Genomic DNA, 20,904 nt, shown 5'->3' on the forward strand with positions numbered 1-20,904 from the left:
CATTACTCAAAATTGCAGAAAATGCAAGATCACCATTAGGTTTGAAATCTGAGAGGTCCGTTCAGAAGTCTAACAGGGAAGAAGTGGTTCTTTCAACACGTATACCAAAAGGTTTAAGCTTTTGTATCTTAATGTTCGGTATGATTCTTTTTCAGACTCGGTAAAATGGTAATAGCATGGAAATAGACAGTAATTCTGTCAATTTCACATTGCGAGTGCCCGCACAAATTGATTAACATATTCCGTCACCCGGAAGATGTGAACAGACACGATTTGGTTAGTTTCCCCCCTCTGGAACAATGGAGAGAAACAAGTGTGCTGGCCGACACTTATACAACTGAACAAACGACAGAAAATTTCAATCTCATCCGGGAATCCCACCTTTATCGTCAATAAAATTCAACCACACTTTGGAAAATAATTGTGCTTAAGTATCAGCATTTGAAACACCAATTAGCCTCCACGTGCCCCAGCGACAATGAACAATGATAAGGGCCACCACATTGCCAACCTGCTCTGTACACTTCCAGTAGCTGATACCCCTTCTCTCATTAAGGAGAAGCTTAGTTCAGAAAACTTTTATGAACATTTGTGTTTGATTAAACCGGTGGGTAAAGTGGCCCCTTTACTTCCTCCTGCTCATCCTCAGCTCAGTTTCCTTCCTAGAAGTTGAAAATAGGTTTTGTTGTCGAAAAGAGAGTGCATGTATCTGGCTGTAAACATTTAACATAACTAGTCTCTTGCTCAGTTCCTTCTCTGATCTATTCCAATCAGGACCAGAAACAATGTAATTACTTCCTGAGGAGTCGGGCTGTAAAAATGGTTCAAATTGCAGTTGCTTTATGATTACTGACATTTACAGAAACAAAATCCTGTTGCAGAGCCTCATTAAAATGTCAGGCTTGCAAAGTAAAATTCTAACAGTGTGCACTTTTATCCACTTCAGTGATGGTTTGCTCAGATCCTTCCCTGGATTTCAGGGCTTTTATTAAATATCGCATTTGAATTTTTTCCTCATTACACAGAACAGGCAAACTAGGGAGGTGCATATTGGCATTTTGGTAGCAAATTTATGCCACAGATCTCATTAACATTGTATACGTTAATCAGTAAAAAAATCCTTTTCAAAAACTACAGTGGTGCAGTGAAACAGTAAAATTTAAAATTAGGTAAGTCAGTAGCAAGTCCATAAAACAGGTTCAATTATACTGGATAAGTTACACCCTGGGTAATAAAGTAGAGGGATTTATACTGGCCCAAGATCTCTCAATTATCTCCTTTCAACAAAAGCAGTGTGTCACAAAAAGTTACGGCTGCAACAAAGATACACAGAGACTATTAAATCCAAGAGTAAATCTACATGCTGTCCCTGGTCTGTAACAGAGGTACTACCCAAATATTTATCCCTATTGACAATACCAATCCATTTGCGGGAACAGAAGACAATGATAGATTACAGTTCACCGACAGTTTTTTCTTTGTTAACCATTCAGTTGTTGTTTGACAAGACCACCATTGTTTGACTGCAGCAGGATTATGCTGCCTGTTTGAATTCTGCTCCCAAATTCTTTAAGAAGATTATTCAGAAGCAAAAACATTTCATCTGCTCCGTTAGGTATAATCCCTCAAAATTCTCTTGACACTTGACTTTGAAGTCTGATTCACCTTTCATAATCACAAAAATGTCAAACACGCACGAAAGAGAAGTCCGATTCTTTCAACAGAATTTGTGCCTGAAACTGTGCGGTTTATCTTTTTTAAATAATACATTAAAATGTTCAAGTAGACCTCTAGGCAACTTTATACTGACATGAATATTGTCTTGTTACTGCTTTTGTGTCAAGACTGATTAGTGACTCTGCAATGGTGAAATCATCTAAAAGAAAAAGCTGGGGAGGAAATAAAAGGTTACCTTCTGGTTCATGGGATGTGGGCATCACTGGCATGGCCAACACATTGCCCATCTCTAGTTGTCCTCGCCACGGTACTGCCTTCTCTACCAACCTACAGATGATCATGTTCTGGTAGGTCCTGGTGGGTCTGTAGCTAATTATCAAGGCTGATCAGTCTCTGAAGGTTCGGCTACAAATAGGACAATGGATAATCTGGCTTTGGCCAAGTTGTCGGCTTAGGAACTTTTCTTCATGTTTTCCTTCTGCCTTTGAAACGCACTTGCTTTTAAAGGAAGGTACCTGGCTGTTTGACTTAAAATGAGGACTGTTAAAGAGGGACTTCCTGAAACGTGGATTTAGCAACAGCCAAGAATGGCCACATAGGTCAAAGTCAGGATGGTGCATGGCTTGAATAGAAATCTGTAGGAGTTGGTGCTCCCATGTTTGTCAAGTTGGTAGAGATCATGGGCTTGGAAGATGGTATGAAAGGGCACTGGATGAATTGGAGGACCTTGGTACCTTGTAGACAGTTGACACTGCTGCTACCAAGCATTGGTGAGGAGGCAGTGAATGATGAAGGTGATGAAAGTGATGCCAAGCAAGTGGGCAGCTTTGACTTGGATGACATTCAGCTTGCACGTTGGTGGAGCTACATTTATCCAGGTACATAGACACTATTCCATAATATGACTTAATCGTTCCACACATATGGCTGTCAGGCTTTGGGAATCAAATGAGGAATTAATTGCTGCAGAATTCCCAGCCCACACATTGTTTACATGGCTGGTCACCAGTCACCCCCAACATCTGAATAGTGGGGACAAGTGTTAATGTGTCTGATTGGAGACAGTAATTGCTTGGAGCTTGTGTGACACAAATCTTTTATTTGTCATTTAGCGACACAAACCAGTTGCCCAAGTGATGCGGTATGTGGACAGGGGCTGCTTCAGTGCCTGATGAGTTGCAATTGGTGACAAACATGTTGCAGTCATTAGCCACACCCAGGCTTTTGACTTTGTATTAAGGAAAAGGTCATTGATGAAGCAGCTAGTTCGGGCTGAGGACCCTATCACAAGTAACTGGGACTAAAATAACCAACTATCATACCCATCTTTCTTTGTGCAGGATGTGGCTCCAACCACAGCCCCCGATTGGCCCCGAGGTGAATTTTGCTCAGGCTTTCTGATGCCATATTGGGGGAAAACGTTGAAGGCAGTTTTTCACTTGCTTCTGTTCGTGTTAGGGCCAAGTCTGTAACAAGGATGGGAGCAAAGTGGCCCTGATGAAACTCAAACAAAGCAATGAGTAATTAGTGCAGAACAAGCGTCCCTTGACTACACAGCCAAAAGATGGATGGTATGAGACACCTAGCCCTGGATCTTCTAGCCCAGAGGTAGGAACAATACCGTAGAGAGAGTCACAGAAACCACTCATAAGGAGCAGACTGATGGGACAGCAATTGGGGGCAGGGGGGGGGGGGGGGGGGGGGTTGCTAGCCAGTTGAATTTGAAGTGGTTTGAATGGACAGGCATACCCAAGCAATTTTCATATATCATGAAATAAACTCTGATGTAACCGTACTTTCCTGTTCATCAAAAAGTTGTACTTGTTCTCAGATTGCTTTGAAAGAACCAAATCCCTGTTAACCATACAAAAGGTACTGCTGCACAATCTGTCAATGCAGTGCATTACCTCAAACTAGCAAATAATAATTTCTAAAGGAACTAATCAGAAATCAGGTCATTCTCTTGGAATCTACTTCAGCATTTTCTTTCCCCAAACAGGGGTGGGTAATAAGCATTTCCACCTCCAGATTTTCTGCAAGCCCCTCCTTAAGACATATGAAACTCGAAAAGGCACCTCAGCAGAGGGAAAGGAACAGATTTGGTTAAACCTACCTAGATTCTCCAGCATTTTGTTTCAGATCTGCAATGTTTTGTTTTATTGAAAAGGGGATGTCCTTTGCCTCATGGGTCACTAATATTAATTGTAAAGACATCACCAAATTTTTACAAATATATTTTGCTGCAAATCTCGACGATGAGTTTCAGTACTTGTCCAAATTGCAAAAAGGTAGAGAATTTTTTTTTATTATTACTTGCTTCTGACAAACGAATTTGTAAGTTCTACCTGCTCCCAGTCATAATGATGGAGAATAGCAGATAGTGTTTTCCCTCCCACTGCATCTGACTTGGAACCAAGAATCTGCACAATCTAATATAAAGTAAAACACTTTCCATTTGCCTAGATCGACACCAAACGGCTTCTAAACACAAAAGCAATATTTAATTACATTATCCTTAACTTTAAATCAATCCACAGGGCAGTTTAGGACTATTTAAATTAAATTAGACAGTTAAGTGTAGCAGAGGAACAGCAGGCTGGTCCATAAAGTTAAATACCTATTTTCCCCCCCCATTCATTTGTGGGATGTGGGCATCATTAGCATTTATTGCCACCCCCTCCCCGTCACCCCTTGAGAAGGTGAGGGTGAGCTGCCTTCTTGAACCGCTGCAATCCTCCAGCTTAGGGTTGACCCACAATGCTCTTAGGGAGGGAATTTCAGGATTCTGATGCAACGACAGCAAAAGAACAGCAATACATTTCCAAATCAGGATGGTGAGGGGCTTCGAGGGGAACTTGTCAGGGGTCATGTTCCCAAAAGTCTGCTGCCCTTGTCCTTCCAGATGGAAGAGGGCGTGGGTTTGGAAAGTGTTGTCTGTGGGTCTTTGGTGAATTTTTTTAGAACAAAAAAACTTTAACATTCATGCAACTGCCTTACAGAACACTGAAATCTACTGGGTACTACCCAAGTGGGGTCTTTTTAGCATGCATTGGAATATTTCTTGCACGCTGATCCAAATAGGAGTTCTAATGCACAGTGTGCTACGTCAATCTACCAATTGTATAAAGCCGTTTTGAACTGAAATGACCACTTGACATTTACACAGCAGAGTGGCTCAGAGAACAGATTTTAAAGTTTCAGATACAACTCAAGTTTAGTGAATTGCAGAATTTAGTAAATCCAAATCCCTTCACTACCCCTGAAGTAAAATGCTCTTTGGAGCATTTTGTTTTCAAAACGTTAGTACGTCCTTCTTTGATTTTTAAACTCACAACAACGCTTCTACAACCAGTGCTAGTGTTTCGCCATTGGAAAAATTCTTGGAAATGCACCCACTGAATACAACATGACAAGTCAAGTGCATGTAGTTCAGCAAATGAATGAACCCAGTGCCCCTCTCAGTTCAAACAAGGGACCAGCTTCAGGGAAGTAAACCTTATTCTCAAGGATCTTCAATTGCACAATCCGAGACAAAAATTATTTGCCTGGGAAAGGAAAATCCTCCAAAAAGTCTGATTATGCTCCCCAGGAGATAAAAGGGAATGGAAGGAGCAATCTGAAGGGTGATCAAAGGAGTCCCACACTGATTACAAAACAGGCAGCGTGCTATCTGCTGTTGACAAGGATTTCTTTAGCTAGTGAAGCACTGGCCACCTCATTCAGCAATCAATTTGACTCAATCATCGTGTTTGATGGCCAGTGGTAATGCAGCTCAGCCAAACTCCACCAGCAGTCTGCAATAGAGAGATCAGACTGTTGTAATCCATGGCCCGGAAGACAATGCTCAAAAGGGGAAGGAAATGTGGCAACGTGGCATTCCAACATCCGGCCAGAATTAGTCAGGCTCTCCAGCCCAAAGGGGAGTGGTACTGTAACCCTCCCTTAGAATGACAGCACTCAGCTTCACTACTCTGCTAGTGTCCTTGCTAAAGGCAGCTGGCCATATTGTACCTTGGGCCATGACAGCCCCAAGGTACATAGTGGGAAATTGATCTTTTAAGTGCTCATATTTCTCAGAAGTCTTCTCTGGTGTAAGGTCTTCCATTCAGCTGGCATATTCTCGGCATGGGTTATAGGGCTGGACAAAGCACCCAGAGAGGCAGGTAGGAGACAGGTACCAAGGGGACAGAAGGGCATGATGCACTCAGTGTTTGAATGAGTCCTAGAAGGACAGCCAGAATCAGGCTCCTCCTTAGACAGTAATCTTCTCCCAAATGGTGAGAGAGTGTGTGAACATCCAGTGGGCAAGAAGATTCTCAGAACCCATGTGCTGAATGTGGAGGAATCCTCACAAGCAGTGCAAGCGTGGAAAGCTTCGTTTAACAACATCCAATGATACTCTCATGTGGCAGCAAAGGCTTCCTAATGTGCCTGTCCACTATTTACAGACTGGTGGCACCAAGAGGAGGTTTGCAAGTAGCCTCAATGCCTAGTAGCCACCCTCTGTTTACCATAATAGAGATGCAGAAAGTCCTGGTAAAGGCTTGCATTTGTCCTAACTCCCACAGTGTGAAATGTAGTAAACTCTGACCTGACAGCATCAGTCACCTCCCTCCTCGGACAGTATCAAGTCAGCTTTTAACACTGGTCACACATTCCGTCCGGACTTCTACAATGTTTTCAAACAAAACAAGCTACCGAAAGCTACAAACGCCCGTAGAATCATAGCAGCAGTAAGAAAGAAAAGCAACTAGCGACTAACCTGCAGGCAGTCGACAATCCCTTCGAGAAGCAAACAGCAATGTCAGTGTCGTTGCTATTGCTGAAGGCATGTCAGGTTATACAGGGCTAAGAGAGCACATTAGCTGGAGCATTGAGCTGGTGCTTAATCAGCTTCACACACTGACTGATGTCATGCTCTGTGTGTTTGACAAACAGAAGCCTCACCTCACTCAGGCTCTCTCTAGAATTCTTGGTCCCAGAGGAGGCTCAGTGATCAAGCACGTTGTTGATCTATATAATAAAATCAACAAGGGGATGTCACAATACTGCAGGAAAACACTAATGTTTGTGATCTCATTGAATTAGTGGGCTCAAAAACAAGACTGAATGGTCGCCTCATGCTCCGTTGGTTTTAGGGGCAGGCGCGGACCAAGACTGTACCCAATAATTAAAACAAAAGTGCTCAAGATGCCACTTTGGACCCCAAAACATCATCTGGAGCACTCAGCCCAGAGATGCTACTGTATCCAATAACACATCTTTCGGTTTTCAGTGCTCTCCCAAGAAAGGGCACTATGAACACCAGCTCAACTCTGTCACCAGAGAAATAACAGAACGTTTCTGGAATTGTTAAGAGGAACACAAGGCCTAATTGTGTTATGAATGGCAGAAAGATTTTCCTCTGGTATAAATATACAAACGCCAAACTGACTGGAGCAACTTCTGCTGAACAGACAAAACTATTCAACACAAAAGTCGTGATCTGTACAAGTATAGGTACAATGATCCAAACTCAATTTGATGATTTCAGCTCTTTAAAAATATTCTTGCTATAAAATATTGCAAGTGAAGATTCTTTTCTTAAGCAAAAAAGTTAAAGCATTTAAAAAAGGAGGCAATTTATTGAATTATCAATTAAAAATTTTCATACCAATCAAGGATTTAAAATTGTAGGAAAGGCTGATCATGTGTTTTGTATCCTGCGATTCTCCCTGCGCACACCGCCCCCCCCCTCCATCTCAACAAGGCAGATGAATCATCCTCAATCTCAAAAGCATGTCATTGTTTTCAGTGAAATCATTAGAAATACCTCACGCTAGAAGTATCCAAAATATATCATTTGCCATATTAAAATATTATTTCAAAAGGACACTATGATCTGAACTTGGCGAATGAAAATAATTTCACGTGTATTCAAAATGCAATTGGAGATCTGTGGCAAATGTCCAACGCTCAGGGGTTGAGAGCTTCCAGCTTACAAAAATATTTCTCACACACACCCTGTTTTTTTTTAAATGCTGAAACACACAGAAGTCGTTGGTTGCAAGTAGGAAGTGTGGAACACGCTTACCTTTCCCCTCTGTCACTACAACTGGGATCAACAACCTCGCAGGCTATTAGAGGGCATACAGTTAGTTGGGATTCATTATAATTCACTAGATACTGTACCAACACTGACACTTTGAATGGGTTTTAGTTTTCAAAATCCACTCTCCCCTTCCACACCAGCTTCCGTCTGCATTGACAAGTTCAAACTGGTTTTAATTCAGCAAAAGCTGACAGCCAACCAAACTTTCTTTGAGCAAAAAGAAAAGCCCTAAAAGCTCAAAGGATGTTACTTCCAAATGAGGCTTCTTGAAAGTGCAACAAGTCCTTCCAAAATAATATAGCATCAAGTTTCATGGCAAAGGCTGCAACATTAAGCATTCCAACCTCGTGATGCGCCACAATTTGCTAAATGCACCAACGGCGCTGTGAAACGCAAACTCTTTTTGTGGCTTGCAAGCATTTGATCATTGCCCTAGCTGAATAAGATACCCACTGTACTTACAGTCTGCTGGACAACAAAAGAATCTCACAGCCAACTCAAAGAACAAAAAAAAGAAGCCACACAGTGCCCCGATGGTACAGATGACTGGTCTTGATTACAGATTAACAAGAGTAGTCAAGAGCACAAAACACTTAGTCATCGCTACAATGAGCTCATTTGTTCACTGGCATCTCATGTTGTCTTGTTTTGATCATCCACTCATATTTTAACTTTTTTCCTCCCCACCCTTCATTTCTGAAGCTCTCTGTGCAAGAGGTGCCCAGAGTTAAATCATCTGGAACTTCTTACAGGACAGATTGTAGGGTCAGCTGCAATTGTTAAATGGTGTAAAGTCAGGGCACATCGTTAAAATTAGATTTCAAAGAGGACGACACGTGCGACTATTAAACAGCTCTTAATAAGAGGAATTATTAGAAGCCCTGCAGTTTGGAAGGAGGCCATTTGGTCTATTCGAGTCCACACCGACCCTCCAAAGAACATCCCACCCACCCCATCCTATCCTACCAGTAGTTGTGTGTTTCCTATGGCCAATCCACCCAACCTGCGCTCAGGGAGACTGTACAAGCCAGTCACAGACAGACAGTCACCCAAGGGTGGAATAAAACCCGGGTCCTTGGCACTGTGAGGCAGCAGTGCGAACCACTGAGCCACCTCTTAAATGGGGCCATATTAATACACACACTCATTTGGTATAAAAGAGAATTTGATGTCAGCACAGGTGAATAATAGTGCTGCCCAGAAAAGATATTATTGACTGGCTTTCACACATAGTTATAAGCGTACATGTCTAAAGTGAGTACTGTGGGTATTGGGCAGTTTAACTCAGTTTTGTTCTGGAAACAGACATATAAATTCTACTTTCAATGTAAGCTATGTCATTCACAAAAATGCAGCAACCATGTTCATTCAACAAGTCAAAAAGTACTCAAAAAACTCATAGCAAATACTACGATGGACATTGCATTTGATTTCTTTAGGAAAACAAAGAGTTAACATGTGTAGTAAAGTGCATGCACACACTGCTTAATCGAACACTTGCAATAGAATTTAAAAATGCATTTCACTTACAACCAATATCAAATAACAGTGAACTCAACAGCAACATATCAGTTCCGAGTGTGAATTCAAGTCTCTCCTTCTCCAATGACAGCGGTTCTATTTTGAACAGGTCAGGATGAATATAAAAGTTTAAATTCCAGATATCCAAGTGATCTTTACGACATCACTGGAGCCAGGGGTTCAGCGCAGTTAAAAGGCAGCCAGCCAATACAAGCCAGGGATCCAGGTCGAAAATAAATGATTACACATTGTAACACAATGATGCAACTCCAATGGTCTCAAAGAAACCCTATCCTTTACAGTCTGCTATTCTTCTTCACAGTTCAAGCCAACACTTCTAGGCCCAGTTCTTGTTTTGGTTTGAAGAAACCAGCAGTGTAACAGGGTCATTAAAATATTTCAAACATGCATCAGGATAATTTTCACACAAATAAAACATTAATGTGCCTTCCAGATCTCAAGTGTCTTGTTGTCATCATTTCCTACCTGTGCGACAGGGAGCAGGCTAAACCCATGATATTTCTGTTGTCAAGCACTAGGAGGTGACCAAGTATCATTTCTCTAACCCACAAACACATGGGCCACGTGCTTGGCAGTCACATGTAACTCCAATAAATACCAACTTCCAGAAAGGCACTGTCCTGGAGATGATCCTGCCTCCGCACACAATTGTACTGTGGCCCTCAATAAAAGTAAAATTGATCTGTCGCCACAGAGCAAGCTCCAGGATATGGTTCAAAACTTTTTTTTCTTTTCTTCAAAAAAGCTTTGCTTTCAATTCTGCAGAGTATTTAGTTCTGGCTCGGATCCAAAGTACCTATCTTGGATCAATATCTGCTAACTCAACACAGCTTGTTAGTCTGTGCAATTCGGTTTACAGCATTACTTATCCAAGATGGAGAGGTTTAAAATAAAGTCAATATTTCCCCCTCATCACTAACCAGTTACAGCCCATCACATCAGCAGCGTGCTAAAGATGATGATGATGATGCAGGATATGAGTGGGCAAACTGATGCACCATCACCTGTTCACAGCATGGCACAAGGCCAATTTCTACTCTATTATCCCTGGATCGCCTCATTAAGAGACAATGAGATTCCTCTTTGATGTGAGCTGGGGGGTAGGGGGAATGTAGTGGAGCTAGAATTTCTGATGGCCTCATACCGCCAACACTCTGACCGAGTGCAGTTCCTGGAAACAACAGAACATTGTGCCCAACAGCCCAATTAGCCTGCTCCTTTGCTGTAGATCAACACAAATTATATCATCCATTCATTAGTAAGCTCGAAGCCTATCAAAAGCACCCACTGAGTCTTGGGGATCAAGATGAAAAGGAGGCCTGTGCTGTGCTGACTGTTATTTATGGCACTAGATACACACAATTGCTCTTTAAAGTCCGTACTTTAGAAGCCACAGGATTAAAACCACCGTACTATTCCCAAATAGCTACAGAGAGTCAAGTTCATGTTTTATTTCTACAAGTCACGATGCTCTGTATTTCCTGCTTCCCAGGTAGCAGCCACCTCCTCAGAGGAAACAAAAAAGGTTCACTTCCCCATCCTTTACCTGAACACTAAATTCTGACACAAAAAGAAAAACAAATCAAGTGCTTGAGTAACCACAGTGAAGCGCCAGCTGGCGTGGGGTCCCTGGAAAAGCTGCACTCATTTCCGGACAGAAGCCTACCTTCTGAATAAAAAGCCCTATAAACATCAGCAGCCACTAAGCACAAGCAGACTAAGGTCTGAAAATGTTCAAACGGCACAGTCAGCAGTAGCTTGCAGTGTCCAGCAGAAGTGAACTCTGGGCTTCTTCGTCAGGGTCACTGATTCACTAGGTTCTCTAAATTGAGCAGATGCTGCTGCTTTCTAAAATTCACTGCAGGTTTACAGGGAAGGTGGCAAAGTGAGGGATAATAGTAGTAAAGCCAGCAAATTGCTACAGATAAAATTTGTTGGGGGCTAATAACTGAAAATGGCACTTCTTAGAAAGCTCACAGCACAAACCATTTCAATTCTACACTAATGTCTGGCTAATGACTGGATACCACTTCCTAGAAAGCTCACAGCACAAACCATTTCAATCCTGCACTCATGTCTGTCAGGAACAAAAGAAAAGCATGATTAAAACAGAATGTAAAACTAAAAACAAAATAAAAATACTGAACAAATCCAGCTGCCAAGATCCAAAAAAACCAGTGGCCAGACTATCGCGAGAATTGCCAAATTCCCAGGAACGTTGAGAGGCAGTTACTCAAATTAATGTGGTACAATGTGAGGGACTGAAATTCATGCCTGCAGCCAAATTGTCTGAGACCAGAATCTACAGTAAGCCAGGCAAGCACCATTCCCATTATGTAAGTGAACTATCTTCAGCTCCTCTATTATTAGATGCCTTAAAAATCTCCAGAGATATAGCGAGCAGCACAAAACATTTCAGCAAACAACCCTTGGCAATATTATACCAGTTATAGCAATGCTGTCTGGAAACAGGACCACACTAACAGTCTTCAGTTTCAACACGAGAAGCTATGAGAATTCGTTCGTCCAAAAATTTAAGTCAGGTTTTAAGAAATATTTTTACTTATAACGCACGCATCCATATTAATAAAATGAGGATTGGAGATAAAATGCCAAATAACTTCTAAAGTAAAACACCAAGCAGCAATGGATCTAATTTCTGATGTGACATGCAGCCCAGCACATTGCAACATTTTAAACTTCAGGCAGGACTCTTTCAATACAATGTGCAATTTAACTAAAGTGAAATATAAATGCACTGTGCTTTTCGTTAATAGAAGAAGAAAACTCTGGGAAAGTTTTTATGGGCACCATTAACCTCACCAGCGACATTAATGCAAATACTTTTCGGATCACTAAAAACCCATCATATTCACTGCTGGAAATATAATTAAAGGAGGTTCTTAAGGAATAATTTAACAATATTTCCAGCAAACTCCCATTGTGCGCCATGAGGTTGTATATGGTGCCTGAGTCAAATGACAACACATAGGCAATTCCAGGGATCCCTTTCACCTTTTGTCACGAGAATAAGTAGTGACTGTACAGAATTCAGATGGCGTTTGCTAGAGCCTATGCCAAAAGGATGTTGCCCCCTTTTTTTTGGGGGGGGGGTGGGGCATAGGGGAGAAAGGGAGGCTACAGCTAGACAGCAACCGTTTGAAATCAATGGCGTCCTATGTTACGCAGGGAAGTGGGGGGGAACTTTCTGCTTTTGAATGGTTGAGTCAAGAAGTATAGTTCACTCAACATCTGAGTGTTAGGCAGCTCTCAGGAGGTTGAAAGTTATGGGGATAAAAAGGTAGACCAAAATCAGATCAGCCATTTCCTCATCCAGTAGGCCTCGTGTCAAATGGCATACAGCTCCTCTTTTTTCCAAAGGAAAGAAGACAGACTGTTGGTTTATCAAGCTCACACATCCACTCTACCACAAGCTCCACTCTTATTAACTCATCTCTATTTGAACAACTTGCATTCTCTCAACATTCACCTAATGGTGTCGGTATAGAAATAGTACCACAGATCAGACCATCACACTGGTGGCATTTGGGTTACATTCTATCAGTGTATATACGTTAAGTAAGGAGGCAATAAACTGCAATTAAAAACAAAAAAAAGGGAGCTCAGTAGGCATCCGATCATGGAGCAGGAGTTGGCTTTCCCAACAACTGCGATTGGTAGGCCTCAGTTAATCAGCAACTGTTAAGCTTTCTGAGCCAAGCAGACGCAGGTACCTGACTATGAAAATGTTACAGGTGGAGACTAACGTACCCAGCCCTTAGTCTCTTGGAGGCAAGACTGACAGGAAGCAGAATCCTGAGACAGGAAGGAGAACTCAACGCCAAGGTTTCTTTTAGAGTATTGGCAAAGGCCTCGTCTGGCCTAGAATCAGATTCTTGGCAAGCTTTAACCAGATGAGGGTGATGTCTTTCACTCAATCCACAGGTTAATAATTCATTCAGGTTCAAATAATACTACTGGAGCCCAGTCAGCGTTTTTTTGAGAAGGGTGCCCATCAGGTTATGATGGGGGAACCTGCTGCCTGAAAATTCAACGTTGCATCAAAAGTCCATTGAGGAAGATACACCCTTATGTTTTATGGAACCATGTGCCCACTAAGTGATCACTGGGCAGGGGGAGGGGTTAAAACTAACTCCTCCCTACTCTAACCCAAATGCCAGCGGTCCTGCTTCATCTGTGGACGCTCATACAACGGGAATTCCTCATGTCCAGGCACAACGATACAAAACCCAAGACAAGGGCAAGTATGCATCTGCAATGGCTGTACCAACTGGGGAGCTCAAAACCAATTCCAGTGGTTAAAGAGAGGTTGGCATGTAGCTTGACTACCGAAAACAGGATGTTTTGGCTTATGTAGTGGAAGGATTCTCCACCAATGATTTGATTTTTTCTTTCCTCGGGCTTGAATTCCTTTTGCCTTCTTTATTGACCTCTTCATTGGGCTTCAGTGGAACCTAAACTAGCTCTCATCTGGCGTGCATTTTGCTCCATTGGAGGAGATAGTAAACCCATGGCTCCCACTACCAGGAGGGTAAGGGGGAAGCATCTCTACAGTCATTATCTAATGATGCCAGAATCAGGGGCTACAATGTTAGAGAACAGGGAGTCGGAAAAAAACAAAACTCATCCACTGCCTTTACAAACAAAAAAGGCCAAAGAATGGCAGATGCTGGAAATCAAACAAACAGTTTGGATTGTTGGAGAAACTCAGCAGGTTGGGCAGCATCTGTGGAGAGAGAAAGTGGAGTTAAAGTTTCGGATCCAGTGACCCTTCTTCAGAACTGATTATAATGAGGAAAATAGTTGGTTTATATGCTAGAGAAGGGGTGGGAAGAGGGAAAGGAGTAAACAATAGGTGGAAATGGAGCCGCGAGAGAGCACGAGAACCAGTTGAGTAGATAATACAATGGGTAATGGTCAGCAAACTACTAATTGCATATGTTGGTTGTGGTAGCAGGCAATGTGATGTGAAGGGCTTAGAATATTGGGGGTGGGGAGGGGGCGGGTGGACTAAGGAGGTGCTGAGGGCTTAAAAAAAACTGTTGCACACAGTACAGTCCAGAAGTACTCTGCCTCTCAAGCTTAAAAGGACTTGAGACTCTGCATGTCCTGCTGTGAAAAAGGAAGCTGTAGGCGTATTCAAGGACCATCTTGGGAGACGACACAGGTAGCTTTCTTCGCCAAATTGTAATAATCTAACATAGGCAATGAAGTGCTACCCATGCTTTATCCAACCCCTTAACCATAGCAACTAGTCCCTCTGGCTTTCACACCACACTAATACACAGCATTTGGATGAATGGGAAGGGGGGGGAAAAAGAAAAATAGTGCTTTCCAGAAATATCAAAGTGCCAATTTCTGACACCGTTTACCTCCCTAGTCATCCAGGAATTCTGGTACTCTGTGTGGTGTAAAAACCAGAGGGACTAATTGCTATCAGAGATAATGGGAACCGCAGATGCTGGAGAATCCGGAGACAATAAAGTGTGAAGCTGGATGAACACAGCAGGCCCAGCAGCATCTCAGGAGCACAAAAGCTGACGTTTCAGGCCTGGGCCCATCATCAGAGAGGGGGATGGGGAGAGGGTTCTGGAATAAATAGGGAGAGAGGGGGAGGCAGACCGAAGATGGAGAGAAAAGAAGATAGGTGGAGAAGAGAGTATAGGTGGGGAGGAAGGGAGGGGATAGGTCAGTCCAGGGAAGACGGACAGGTCAAGGAGGTGGGAGGAGGTTAGTAGGTAAGAGATGGAGGTGCGGCTTGGGGTGGGAGGAGGGGATGGGTGAGAGGAAGAAGAAGAACAGGTTAGGGAAGCAGAGACAGGCTGGGCTGGTTTTGGGATGCAGTGGGTGGAGGGGAAGAGCTGGGCTGGTTGTGTGCTGCAGTGGGGGGAGGGGTCGAACTGGGCTGGTTTTGGGAAGCGGAGATTTTGAAGCTGGTGAAGTCCACATTGATACCATTGGGCTGCAGGGTTCCCAAGCGGAATATGGTTTGCTGTTCCTGCAACCTTCGGGTGGCATCATTGTGGCACCGCAGGAGGCCCATGATGGACATGTGGTCTAAGGAATGGGAGGTGGGGGGAAGCAAAAATGGTTTGCGACTGGGAGGTGCAGTTGTTTATTGCGAACTGAGCGGAGGTGTTCTGCAAAGTGGTCCCCAAGCCTCCGCTTGGTTTCCCCAACGTAGAGGAAGCCACACAGAGTGCAATGGATACAGTATACCACATTATCAAGCAGATGTTCACGTGCACATCTGCTTGATATGGAAAGTCATCTTGGGGCGTGGGATAGAGGTGAGGGAGGTGGTGTGGGGGCAAGTGTAGCATTTCCTGCGGTTGCAGGGGAAGGTGCCGGGTGTGATGGGGTTGGAGGGGCGTGTGGAGCAAACAAGGGAGTCACGGAGAGAGTAGTCTCTCCGGAAAGCAGACAGGGGTAGGGATGAAAAAATGTCTTGGGTGGTGGGGTCGGATTGTAGATGGCGGAAGTGTCGGAGGATGATGCGTTGTATCCGGAGGTTGGTGGGGTGGTGTGTGAGAACGAGGGGAATCCTCTGGGGGCGGTTGTGGCAGGGGTGGGGTGTGAGGGATGTGTTGCAGGAAATGCGGGAGACATTCTCGACCAAGGGCAACCTCGACCACTGTGTGGGGGGTGGGGGGGGGGGGGGGGGGGGGGGGGGCGGTGGAGTTGCGGTCCTTGAAGAACTTGGACATCTTGGATGTGCGGGAGTGGAATGCCTCATCCTGGGAGCAGATGCGGCAGAGGCGGAGGAATTGGGAATAGGGGATGGAATTTTTGCAGGAGGGTGGGTGGGTGGGAGGAGGTGTATTCTGGGTAGCTGTGGGAGTCAGTGGGCTTGAAATGGACATCAGTTTCTAGCTGGTTACCCGAGATGGAGACTGAGCGGTCCAGGAAGGTGAGGGATGTGCTGGAGATGGCCCAGGTGAACTTGAGGTTGGGGTGGAAGGTGTTGGTGAAGTGGATGAACTGTTCGAGCTCCTCTGGGGAGCAAGAGGTGGTGCCGATACAGTCAATGTAATGGAGGAAGAGGCGGGGTTTGGGGCCTGTGTAGGTGCGGAAGAGGGACTGTCCCACGTAACCTACAAAGAGGCAGGCATAGCTTGGGACTAATTGCTATGTTTAAGGGATCTCAAATGCCAGCACCTCCGCTCACTGCAGGGAGCACAAACCACTCCATAGCCAAACACTACCAAAAGGTGGCCGCAGACAATAGTGAGAGCACAGAGTCTTGTGGCACTTCCTACAGTTTACTTACACACACGCGGCATTAACAAATGATATTTAATTAGAGATAGAGATATTAAAAAAAAAGTGATAACTGATGGACAGGGAACGACCATGCTTGCATAGAATTATAAAACATTTAAAAGACACCTGGATGGGCATACGAATAGTAAGTGCAGAGAGGATAGGAGCCAAATGCTGGCAAAATGAGACTAGATTCATTTTACTGTTTAGTCAGTATGGACGGGTTGGACTGAAGGGTGTGTTTCTGTGCTGTATAACTCAATGAGCCTACAGGGATGCTGCCTATGAAGGTCAGTGCCTTCTGCACAATCTATCCCATTTGACCTCCAGCAAACATCAGTAAACCAAAATCAATGATACACCACCCCCCACCAACCTCCGGATACAATGCATCATCCTCCGACACTTCCGCCATCTACAATCCGACCCCACCACCCAAGACATTTGTCCATCCCCACCCCTGTCTGCTTTCCGGAGAGACCACTCTCTCCGTGACCCCCTTGTTCGCTCCACACTGCCCTCCAACCCCACCACACCCGGCACCTTCCCCTGCAACTGCAGGAAATGCTACACTTGCCCCCACACCACCTCCCTCACCCCTATCCCAGGCCTCAAGATGACATTCCACATTAAGCAGAGGTTCACCTGCACATCTGCCAATGTGGTATACTGTATCCACTGTACCCGGTGTGGCTTCCTCTACATTGGGGAAACCAAGCAGAGGCTTGGGGACCGCTTTGCAGAACACCTCCGCTCAGTTCGCAATAAACAACTGCACCTCCCAGTCGCAAACCATTTCCACTCCCCCTCCCATTCTTTAGATGACATGTCCATCATGGGCCTCCTGCAGTGCCACAATGATGCCACCCGAAGGTTGCAGGAACAGCAACTCATATTCTGCCTGGGAACCCTGCAGCCTAACGGTATCAATGTGGACTTCACCAGCTTCAAAATCTCCCCTTCCCCCACTGCATCCCAAAACCAGCCCAGTTCGTCCCCTCCCCCGACTGAACCACACAACCAGCCTAGCTCTTCACCCCCACCCACTGCATCCCAAAACCAGTCCAACCTGTCTCTGCCTCCCTAACCTGTTCTTCTTCTCACCCATCCCTTCCTCCCACCCCCAAGCCACACCTCCATCTCCTACCTACTAACCTCATCCCACCTCCTTGACCTGTCCGTCTTCCCTGGACTGACCTATCCCCTCCCTACCTACCTTCTTTTCTCCCCATCTTCGGTCCGCCTCCCCCTCTCTCCCTATTTATTCCAGAACCCTCTCGCCATCCCCCTCTCTGATGAAGGGTCTAGGCCTGAAACGTCAGCTTTTGTGCTCCTGAGATGCTGCTTGGCCTGCTGTGTTCATCCAGCCTCACATTTCGTTATCTTGGATTCTCCAGCATCTGCGGTTCCCATTATCAATGATACATACACAAGTCTGAGGTTGGGTGACTGACAAGAGACCAGTTCCAGCAGAGATTTTCATTTCTTTACCATCCCAGGAAGAACACTCACTCAGTGACACGATGTTCATAACGTGAAGCAAGCAGCTATCCTCAAATGGCAGAACTGAGGAAGACAGCAGACTGGCTTCTTTAAGAATGCAAATGAGTAAGCCCAAACCAAAAATCAACATGTTGAAGAAACCAGCACAAGTTGACCTATTTAGAGTCACAGAGCTGCACAGGATGGAAACAGACCCTTCGGTCCGACACATCCATGCCACCCAGATATCCTAAATTAATTTAGTCTCTGCCAGCATTTGGCCCATATCCCTCTAAACCTTTCCTACACATGTACCCATCTAGATGCCTTTTAAATGCTGTAATTGTGCCAGCCTTCACCACTTCCTCTGGCAGCTCGTTCCATACAGACACCACCCTCTGCATGAAAATCTTGCCCGTTAGGTCCCTTTTAAAATCTTTCCCCTCTCACCTTAAACCTATGCATCTATGCACCCTTACCCTAGGGAAAAAGACTTCAGCTACGCACCTATCAGTGCGCCTCAGGATTTTATAAACATCTATAATGTCACCCCTCAGCCTCTGATGCTCCAGGGAGAATAGCCCCAGTCTATTCAGCCTCTCCCTGTAGCTCAAAATCTCCAACCCTGGCAACATCCTTGTAAATCTTTTCTGCACCCTTTCATGTTTTGTATCATCCTTCCAATAGCAGGGAGGCCAGAATTGAATGCAGTATTCCAAAATCGGCCTAACTAATCCCCTGTACACCCCCAACTTGACCTCCCAACTCCTATACTCAATGCACCGTCCAATAAAGACAAGCGTACCAAACTCCTCCTTCGCTATCCTATCTAGCTGTGGCTCCACTTTCAAGGAACCTGCACTCCAATGAAAACCCTGTCTGGTTCGTAAATGTCAAAAAAAAAAATGAGAGAGAAGGAAATCTGTCCATCCCGACATGTTTGGGCCTACATGAGCCTCCTAGCCCACAACGGTCAACCCTCAATAGTACTCTACAACAGCCTTGCAAGCGACTCAGTTCAAGAGCAATGAGCAACAAATACCAGCTTTGCAAGCAACACCCATCTCCCACAAAGGACTAAAGAAGAAAATAGCTGCACATTCTTTCATAATTTAAAACACCTTTACTATGTTGTTTCCTCAACCTTCTCTTCTAAATTGTACCGCCTCATCCCACTCAGGCAACTCAATGTCAACCACAACTCTTAACTTACACAACACGAATTGGAAAAACTTGACCAAAGTTCCTCAGATTCATGTTAAAAAGCTGTGCAGAAAATATTCAAGGATTTGAACAATACAAAAAAAAGTGATGTTTACTTATTCAAAATGTTCAAAATTCTTATTTATCCCTTACATTTTATATCTACAAGACAATTTTATTAGAAGCAATATCTGCATTACTGGATATTGCCTTTTCAAAGGCCCCAAAATAAACATCAGTTATAGCCTATTCCCAAAGCATTTTTTTTCTGTTATCTCCTCCAGCATGGAATAAGTTCTGTACCAGATGTGGAAAATGTGTGAGATGATATTTGTCCACATTGCAAAATGAGGAGGACCGCATTGCAGCATAAAAGATTGAAACAGGCAATGCATTATTTTAATAATGTAGCTCTTGCTGTAAAATTAGTGGTTGATACATAAATCAATAAATGCTGTCTTAGTGGCACAATTCTATCTTACCACAGCACTGGGAAGTACAGAATTTTCCGGATACAATTATCTTAAAAGAATGTTAATATCGAACACAGCTAGTGCAGTATTTCCCAGAAACAATTAGCCTGGAAGGACTTTAATATTGCATATAGTTAATGCAGCAAGTTGAATATTTGAAACTGGATCTTTAAAAATTCTGATATACAATATTCAAATGCCTTTGCCTTCAAGGGGTTTCATCAGAACCTGCAAATATCTCATATGGTTAAACTGCTGTGAATGTTTTTGGAATCTAAACAAAAAAAACACACAGCATCCTGATGGGAGAGTCGACAGAAGGCTATAAAAATCATGAGACACATAGATAGACTCTGACCGTCAACTCTTTCTACCCCCAGAGCTGAAATGTCTAATACAAGTGGGCATGCATTTAAGGTGAGAGGTGGCAAGTTCAAAAGAGATGTGAAGATCAATTTTTTTTTCTGTAAACACAGGAGAGCAGTAGGAGTCTGGAACACACAGCCAGGGGGTGATGGTGGTGGAAGCACTTATGATTGGGGCATTTAAGAGACTTAAATTTGCACATGAATAAGCAATGAATGGAGAGATCAGGACCAATGGCAGGTCTTAGAATCTTAGAATCCCAACAGTTTGGAAACAGGCCCTTTCGGCCCAGCAAGTCCACACCGAACCTCAGAGCATCCCACACAGACCCATCCCCTTGTAACCCACCTAATCTACACATCCCTGAAGACTACGGGCAATTTAGCATGGCCAATCCACCCTAACCTGCGCATCTATGGACTGCGGGAGGAAACCGGAGCACCTGGAGGAAACCCACACAAACACGGGGAGAACGTGCAAACTCCACACAGTCACTCGAGGGTGGATCGAACCTGGATCCCTAGCACTGTGAGGAAGCAGTGCTAACCATTGGGGCACGTGCCACCCCTATGTAGAAGGGATTAGTTTAATTTGGCATCATGTCAGCACATCATCATGGGCCAGAGTGCCTGATCCTGTGCTGTACTGTTCTACATTCTGCGGCGTGTTAAAATTGGGAGGTTGATGATTTTCTGATTTGAACTGAAAATAGTTTCAGATTAGTACGGTTTGAGCAAGTGAACAGGGGAGGATTGAAGAACAACGAAAAGGTCAGCAATTGGGTAG

General features: G+C 44.1%; 1 protein-coding gene across 4 annotated transcripts in view; it reads right to left on the reverse strand.

The window, feature by feature from the left end:
* The window catches only part of rhbdf1a (rhomboid 5 homolog 1a (Drosophila)), a 320,599-nt gene that overhangs the window by 255,037 nt on the left and 44,658 nt on the right, over window positions 1–20,904 (reverse strand). The window contains exon 1 of one of the 4 annotated variants that reach the window (XM_059653891.1): window positions 9,299–9,399. The exons of 1 other annotated variant lie outside the window; for it this stretch is intronic. The gene's annotated coding sequence lies outside the window, so the exon portion shown is untranslated. Of the gene's footprint in view, window positions 1–6,439; window positions 6,804–8,230; window positions 8,252–9,298; window positions 9,400–20,904 lie in introns of those variants that run through there. 2 more of the 4 variants (XM_059653892.1, XM_048552541.2) reach the window with 2 other exon arrangements.

The sequence above is a fragment of the Stegostoma tigrinum genome, chromosome 23, assembly GCF_030684315.1.
Source record: "Stegostoma tigrinum isolate sSteTig4 chromosome 23, sSteTig4.hap1, whole genome shotgun sequence".
In the NCBI taxonomy this organism is placed as follows: Eukaryota; Metazoa; Chordata; class Chondrichthyes; order Orectolobiformes; family Stegostomatidae; genus Stegostoma; species Stegostoma tigrinum.